The sequence below is a fragment of the Oncorhynchus masou genome, chromosome 3, assembly GCF_036934945.1.
Source record: "Oncorhynchus masou masou isolate Uvic2021 chromosome 3, UVic_Omas_1.1, whole genome shotgun sequence".
NCBI classification, from domain to species: domain Eukaryota; kingdom Metazoa; phylum Chordata; class Actinopteri; order Salmoniformes; family Salmonidae; genus Oncorhynchus; species Oncorhynchus masou.
Genome location: NC_088214.1, coordinates 15,773,071 through 15,779,070, shown reverse-complemented (window position 1 = coordinate 15,779,070; position 6,000 = coordinate 15,773,071).

Here is a 6,000-nt window from a genome sequence, read left to right as displayed (position 1 = left end):
GATGAACTTCCAACAGAGAAAAAGACGATTCCAACAGAGATCACGTGACACACTGAGCGTAAATATATATATATTGATTGCAATTATTCCCGAATGAGTGAGCGTTCATGTGCAAAGGATTAGCATTTCAATTGTTATGATTATCAACATTGTACTGTCATTTATCTTTCGTGCCCCTCAGTCTTTTGTCCACCAAGCCGCCATGCCGGTTTAGCCCACTAGGGCACATTCCCCTATCATTTCCTTGTAACCATATGTACTTTGTTTGTTTGTGCATTTCTGTGATTAATTACTTAGTTAGTAAATAAATGATTTAAGACGATTGATATATGGACGACTCATAGTGAAGAGTGGGTTCGTGAATATAACCAAACATTTACGACGTTCGGAATGAGACTAACGTGAGGTAAATAATAATTCATTAATCAGAAGACTAAGTGATCAGATATTAAAATATCTGAAAGTTATATTAGGAAAATTATAACTTTGTAATCTAAATATTTTCCTTAATTAGTTTAATCATGTACTACTAATTACAGAAAGTTATTTGATAAATAAGTCTTCAGTTTTAATGATGCCAAATACATGACAATATGTTTGGGGAGCCTTTTGGTGAACACCAAACGTGTTTGCTTATTTATTTTTTTAAGCAATTGCTTTTTTCTGGCCACACTTCCGTAAAGCCCAGCTCTGTGGAGTGTATGGCTTAAAGTGGTCCTATGGACAGATAATTCAATCTCTGATGTGGAGCTTTGCAGCTCCTTCAGGGTTATCTTTGGTCTCTTTGTTGCCTCTCTGATTAATGCCCTCCTTGCCTGGTCTGTGAGTTTTGGTGGGCAGCACTCTCTTGGCAGGTTTGCTGTGGTGCTATATTCATTCCATTTTTAAATAATGGATTTAATGGTGCTCTGTAGGTATGTTCAAAGTTTTGGATATTTTTTTATAACCCAACCATTATCTGTACTTCTCCACAACTTTGTCAATGACCTGTTTGGAGAGGTCCTTGGTCATCATAGTGCCGCTTGCTTGGCGGTGCCGCTTGCTTAGTGGTGTTGCAGAATCTGGGACCTTTCAGGACAGGTGAAAATACAGTTGAAGTCGGAAGTTTACATACACCTTAGCCAACTACATTTAATCGCAGTATTTCACAATTCCTGACATTTAATCCAAGTAAAGATTCCCTGTTTTAGGTCAGTTTGGATCACCACTTTATTTGAAGAATGTGAAATGTCAGAATAATTGCAGAGAGAATGATTTATTTCAGCTTTTATTTCTTTCATCACATTCCCAGTGGGTCAGAAGTTTACATACACTCAATTAGTATTTGGTAACATTGTTTTTAAATTGTTTAACTTGGCTCAAACACTTCATGTCGCCTTCCACAAGCTTCCCACAATAAGTTGGGGGAATTTTGGCCCATTCCTCCTGACAGAGCTGGAGTAACTGAGTCAGGTTTGTAGGCCTCCTTGCTTGCACGTGCTTTTTCCCATCTGCCCACAACTTTTCTATGGGATTGAGGTCAGGGCTTTGTGATGGCCACTCCAATACCTTGGCTTTGTTGTCCTGAATCCATTTTGCCACAACTTTGGAAGTATGCTTGGGGTCATTGTCAACTTGGAAGACCCATTTGCGACCAATCTTTAACTTCATGACAAATCTCTTGAGATGTTGCTTCAATATATCAACCTAATTTACCTTCCTCATGATGCCATCTATTTTGTGAAGTGCACCAGTCCCCCCTGCAGCAAAGGACCCCCACAACATGGAGCTGCCACCCCCGTGCTTCACGGTTGGGATGGTGTTCTTCGGCTTGCAAGCATCCCCCTTTTTCCTACAAACATAACGATGGCCATTATGGCCAAACAGTTCTATTTTTGTTTCATCAGACCAGAGGACATATCTCCAAAAAGTATGATCTTTGTCCCGTGAGCAGTTGCAAACCATAGTCTGGCTCTTTTATGGCAGTTTTGTAGCAGTGGCTTCGTCCTTGCTGAGCGGCCTTTAGGGTTATATCGATATTGGACTCGTTTTACTGTGAATATAGATACTTTTGTACCAGTTTCCTCCAGCATCTTCACAAGGTCCTTAGCTGATGTTCTGGGATTGATTTGCACTTTTTACAGATGAACATGGCACCTTCAGGCATTTGGAAATTGCTCCCAAGGATGAACCAGACATGTGGAGGCCCTGAATTTATTTTCTGCGGTCTTGGCTGATTTCTTTAGATTTTCCCATGATGTCAAGCAAAGAGGCACTGGGTTTGAAGGTAGGCCTTGAAATACATCCACAGGTACACCTCCAATTGACTCAAATTATGTCAATTAGCCTATCAGAAGCATCTAAAGCCATGACATCATTTTCAGGAATTTTCCACGCTGTTTAAAGGCACAGTCAACTTAGTGTATGTAAACTTCTGACCCACTGGAATTGTGATACAGTGAAATATAAGTGAAATAATCTGTTTGTAAGCAATATTTGGAAAAATTACTTGTGTCATGCACAAAGTGGATGTTCTAACCGTCATGCCAAAAATATAGTTTGTTAAACTTCTTATGGCTGCAGGGGCAGTATTGAGTAGCTTGGATGAAAGGTGCCCAGAGGTGCCCAGAGTAAACGGCCTGCTCCTCAATCTCAGTTGCTAATATATGCATATTATTAGTATAATAATATTGGATAGACAACACTCTGAAGTTTCTAGAACTGTTTGAATGATGTCTGTGAGTATAACAGGACTCATATGGCAGGCAAAAACCTGAGATGAAATCCAAACAGTAAGTGAGAAATCTGAGGTTTGTATATTTTCAGCCCAGGCCCTATTGAATTCAAATTGGGATATGAATGAAGTTGCACTTCCTAGGGCTTCCACTAGATGTCAACCGTCTTTAGAAACTTGAATGAGGCTTCTACTGTGTTGTGGGACTGAATAAGAGCTGAATGAGTCAGGTTACTGGCAGAGGGCCATTCCCTGGTCACACGCATTCCACTTGATATCGACTTGCGTTCCGTTGCTTCTGTAGACACCAAGGAATTCTCCAATTGGAACTTTTTGAAGATTTGTGATAAAAACATCCTAATGATTGATTCTATACTTAGTTTGAAACGTTTCTTCGACCTGTCATATAACTTTTTGAAGTTTTTGTCCGAAGTAATGTACGAGCGTTTGGATATGTATACCAAACACGCTAACAAAAATAGCTACTTGGAAATAAATAACGGACATTATCGAACAAATCATTTATTGTGGACCTTGCATTCCTGTGAGTGCATTCTGTTGAAGATCATCAAAGGTACAGGAATATTTATCATGTCATTTGTGGTTTCTGTTGACTCCAACATGGCGGCTAATTTGATTATCTTTCTGAGCGCCGTCTCAGATTATTGCATGGTATTCTTTTTCCGTAAAGTTTTTGGGAAATCTGACACAGCGGTTGCATTAAGTAGAGGTATATCTATAATTCCATGTGTATAACTTCCATTATCATCTACATTTATGATGAGTACTTCTGTTGAATTAATGTGGCTATGTAAAATCACTGGAGGTTTTTGGAACTAGTGAACGTAACGTGCCAATGTAAACTCAGATTTTTTGATATAAATATTAACTTTATCAAACAAAACATACATGTATTGTGTAACATGAAGTCCTATGAGTGTCATCTGATGAAGATCATCAAATGTTAGTGATTAATTTTCTCTCTATTTGTTCCTTTTGTGACTCCTCACTTTGGCTGGAAAAATGGACGTGTTTTTCTGTAGCTTGGTGGTGACCTAACATAATCGTTTATGGTGCTTTCGCCATAAAGCCTATTTGAAATTGGACACTATGGTGGGATTAACAACAGGATTACCTTTAAAAAGGTATAAGATACATGTATGTTTGAGGACTTTTAATTATGAGATTTCTGTTGTTTTGAATTTGGCGCCCAGCACTTTCACTGGCTGTTGTCATATCATCCTGTTAACGGAATTGCAGCACTAAGGAGTTTTTAACAAGACATCTGTACTGTACTCTACAGTGCCTTCAGAAAGTATTCATAACCCTGGAACTTTTACACATTTTTTTGTGTTTGTCTGAATATTAAATTGATTAAATTTAGATTTTGTGTCATTGATCTACACTCAATAATTACCCCATAATATCAAAGTGGAATTATGTTTTTCAAAATGTTTACAAACTAATAAAAAATGAAAAGCTGAAATGTCTTGTGTCTATAAGTATTAAACCTTTTGTTATGGCTAGCCTAAATATGTTCAGGAGTAAAAATGTTCTTGAAGCTGCAGTATGTAACTTTTTGTGGCGATCTGACGAAATTCAAATAGAAATTTGTGTTATAGATCTGTCATTCTCATTGAAAGCAAGTCTACGAAGCAGTAGATCTGTTCTATGTTCGCTATTCAATGCTTCCCGTTCTTAACTTTTCTTTTTGCATCTTTAATTTTCAGTTTTGTACACCAGCTTCAAATTGCTGAAAATACAATATTTTTGGTTATGTAAAATATATTTCACAGCAGTTTAGATGTTACAATGATTCTCTACACTATACTTGCTTGTTTTGTCCCATAAACTGAAAATATGCAAACTATTCAAATTTTGGCAACCAGGAAATCTTGGAGCGATTTCTGTATAATGCATCTTTAACAAGCCACATAGTACGTTGCATGGACTCACTCGGTGTGCAATAGTAGTGTTTAACATTATTTTTAAATGACTACGCAATATCTGTACCCTACACACACAATTATCTGTAAGGTCTCTGTCGAGCAATGAATTTCAAGAGCAGATTCAACCACATTTCCAATGGCCACTGTGTTCTTGGGGACCTTCAATGTTGCAGACATTTTTTGGTACCCTTCCCCAGTAAAAAAAAATATTTTGACCAACAAGTGACAGGTTTAATCAGCACCATGGGCAGCACCCTACACACTAAAGCAAGATGTTGATAAAAACACATTTGTTGAAGTGGAAAATGAGTTGTAGTTGTAAACACCGCAAAAGTCAGTCCATGTTTCAGTGCAGTCAGTCCATGCTTCAGTGCAGTCAGTCCATGTTTCAGTGCAGTCAGTCTATGTTTCAGTACAGTCAGTCCATGTTTCAGCATCGGCATAGTGGAGAGAGGCCAATGGAATCTTTGCAGGATATCAAGTGGGGTCCATTTGTCCTCATTGGAGCCAGAGTGGGCATTTTCAGTCCGAAAACACTTCTATATAGAAATTCATGGCTGCCTGAGTCAAGGGCACACACAGGGCCTCCACCAAGTTGGCTGTTGTCTTCACGGAATCATTCTGACATTTCACCAATGACAGCATCCAACGTGCTGAAGAACAGTCTTTTGCATGCAGTCTCTTCTCCTCTGTACTGCTGGCCTGCTGTACTTTTCTCCAAGTATTGCTGGAGATTTGTACTTACATAAGGTCGCTGTTTTCTATTAAATTAACATTTTTGGACAGAAAACCCGTGGCTAGGGTAGGATGCTAGTCAAACCTGGCTCCTCTGTTCCAAGATCATCAGGAACAGTTGGAGGTGGAGGAAGCTATGGAGCTGTTAGGGTGGGTAGGCTCTGCACACAGAGCTAGCTGGAGCTCGGTAGAATCATCGCTGTTGGTCTTGGTAGCGGCCTCTGTGGTTTGATGCTGCTGCTCATCGCTCTACATTTCCTTTGTTTGGGTACTTTGGCGATGAGCAGATTTGAACTAGCTTAATAGGCTAAGGCTAATAGCACTAATGATTTTTATAGCATCAAATTTTGATCTTATGGATGGTCAGTCCTTGCATCAATAGATTTGCCTATACATTTCAGTGGTTACATTTCTTTAGCCCCATCCCTCAGCTATTTACCAAAACAGTGGTGGAGTGGCCATTGTGTTATTGATGGAATTTGAGATTACCCTTTTAAATAATGAAAGCAGGAATTTTGAAGAAACACATCGACTTATTTTGGTTGACTCATTTTCACTTCACATTTGTCCATTTTCTCACTACTGAACCGTGCAGTGTAGACT